The following is a 2,803-nucleotide window of genomic DNA, read 5'->3' on the forward strand; positions in this document are numbered from 1 at the left end:
TTTATTGTACAATTCTATTATATTGATATAATATTATATGTGTGTATGTATACGGTATACAGTAATAAACTCTTAACTAACTAAAAAAACAAAAAACTATGCATTTCTCGAAGCATAGGGATTAGGGATGCTATTGAATAGAAATGGAAGGGCGTCGAGGCTTCCCCCTAAAAGGGTGCCTCATAAAATTTTCTGTTAAAAAGGTCGAGGTAATATTTTGTTGGTAATATTCGGGCAATCAAACTCTTGCATGATAAAAAAAAACAATCTTACAAACTCAAACACACCCAGCCCCACGGCAAGTTAAATTCTTTCACAAACGCTTTTCTGAGCATCAAGGATCCTTTTAATATCCCATAATTAAGGGTGATAATTTTGGTAAGAATAGAAAAGCGTGCGAGGAGAAAAGAAGAACTACTTATGGCATCATTGATTAAATAATATACATCTTCTTCTATCAATCATGAACGTTATCATTCCCGCCTTTATTATTCAATATTAATATAATAATATTAGATGGGGATAGTCGATAGAGAACTGAATAAAATGCCTAAAATAACGTCGCCTTCTGTCTGGATTTCTGAAAATGGAGGCCTAGGAATTTGGAAAATACTTATCGGATGAGAAACAGATGGTTTGTCGGATTTGTCGATATAAATGTGCCTTTAGTTCCCTGTCTAGAATTACACGCCACTCATTATGCTCATCTCATAACAAAAGTATGGATATTCATCTATAAAATCAATTTAACGATGAATACATCAAGTCAGACTTTAACTTTGATCTCACAACGATGCTTATTGCATGTAATATAACCTTATCCATTGCTAATTATCTACGTTCAAAAAATTTATGGAGAAATACAAGGGTAAACATATCCCTTCCCGAGGAACCATCATTAAATTAATGGAGGATGTTGTTACTGATGTCATTTATAGAAATACATATAAAAATGTTTTGAGTCATCCACACCAAATGATGATCAAGTTATCAGTAAAAAGTATTTACGAATATCGAAATGGAACTCTGAATTTTTGTACTATCTCACAGTAAGTATTCAATTTTTTTTTAAATGTAACCATAAAATATGATTCTATTTTAGCTAAACATATCAAGAATTATGATACACAACTCAGTAAAGGGCAAAAACAACTGCTTAAATGGTCACAACAACGGGGGTAGTAGCTTTGGATGGTTTGCAACTAGTTTGTCTGAGACTACTTACTTCGCTTTAAGACTTGGGTATGATAATTAGGTTTCCAATATTACATAGTCAATAAATATTACTTTTTATCACTTAAGGCTTAGCTATGGTTGATGGGCTCCAAGAAGTGGTGTTCAGAAAACTCATAAAAGACAAAACAACTGTTTAAATGGTCACAACAACGAGGGTAGTTACATTGGGTGTTGCATTATAATTAACAATTGTGTATATCCTTCATGATAATAGTATGTTGTTATATAAGCATACCTAAATAACGGGGGAAAATCTTTTTGATGCTCTTAATAGGGAGTAATATCGCCGGACATTACTACATAATTAGCTTTTGCTCTAAATCTTTACGATGAATTTATTTCTAACATTTTTTTATTAATATATTTATTGTCTAATTTTATGATTTTGACATTTACTTTATTATTAATAATTAGTTAGATCTCATCGGTAGAGATATATCTATCCTGTGCACAATTGTATATAGCAACTTCCACATGAAGAAGAGGGGTGATTATCTTTTTGATTAAACTCCCACGTCTCGCTTGTGTATTGCAACCTAAAGTTATGACATATTTAACTGAATTCCGATGTTAGAACAAGGAAAAATTATCTGGATCAATCTATTATTTCAATATTCTGTATTTATAATTTATTATTATTAATAGTTATATGATTTTAATTGTTTAATTTTGTATATTTAACATAAATGTATAATTGTTTATTTTTTATTATATAGGTTATATTTAATTAAAGCCTTCTTTAAACTTTGAACTTCAAATATATTTCGAAATACTCTACTTTGTCGTTTCATTAGCTATTATTCTGAGAATAATGAATTACAATTTCATGGAGTGTGACGTTTTCAAATCTACTGTAACGGATAAAAAACGTCTAAGTCAATTATACGTAGTATATCTTCATTAAACATTTTGCTAATAAATACATTCGTTATACCCTCAAAAATCATAATAAAGCAGGCAGATGATAATCACATCAGTATTTTAAACAATGATACCATATGTCTTTTTCCCCCCTTCTCCTTGCACGCGTTTTTCTCTACAATATTATCAACTATACCCATAATACAGTCCGATTCAATAGATAACTTATAATCTAAACTTTCATATCACACGTATAATTATATAACATCTTTAACTTGTCCTCTAAAAACCCATTATTAATGTAAGCGTTCATTTTAGTTAATAAATGATTATTAATTAAGATCATCTGAATCACCTATCTACTAGGCTTTATTATATTTTATATATATTACAAGAGATCCTTGATGCTGTCGAGGAATTTAACCTGCCTTGGGATAACTTCATCTCCACAACCTGTGGGTAGGGGTGTATAATAGTATATTAAAAGAGGTCCTTGATTCTTAGAAACGCTACGGCGGAGGAGTTTAAACTACCTTGGGGCTCAGCACTTCACTTGCACAACCTGTGGCCCGGGGTATATTTTTGGATATTTCAAGATTTTAGTGATTCAGTTCTTTTGATGATTTGTTCTTTTGATGATTCTTTCTTAAAAATATTTGTTCTTTTAAAGATTCAGTTCTTTTGGTGAATCAGTTCTTCTTTTGTT

The 2,803-nt window shown here is 30.6% G+C and overlaps 1 long non-coding RNA gene across 1 annotated transcript; it reads left to right on the forward strand.

The window, feature by feature from the left end:
• The first annotated feature begins 1,097 nt into the window (after window positions 1-1,097).
• LOC139907538 (uncharacterized) lies at window positions 1,098-1,616 on the forward strand. Its single transcript, XR_011784221.1, has 2 exons — window positions 1,098-1,242; window positions 1,303-1,616. It is a non-coding gene; the product is annotated as an uncharacterized lncRNA (long non-coding RNA).
• The last annotated feature ends 1,187 nt before the right edge of the window (window positions 1,617-2,803 follow it).

This window comes from Lepeophtheirus salmonis, unplaced genomic scaffold (assembly GCF_016086655.4).
Source record: "Lepeophtheirus salmonis unplaced genomic scaffold, UVic_Lsal_1.4 unplaced_contig_6251_pilon, whole genome shotgun sequence".
Lineage (NCBI taxonomy): Eukaryota > Metazoa > Arthropoda > Copepoda > Siphonostomatoida > Caligidae > Lepeophtheirus > Lepeophtheirus salmonis.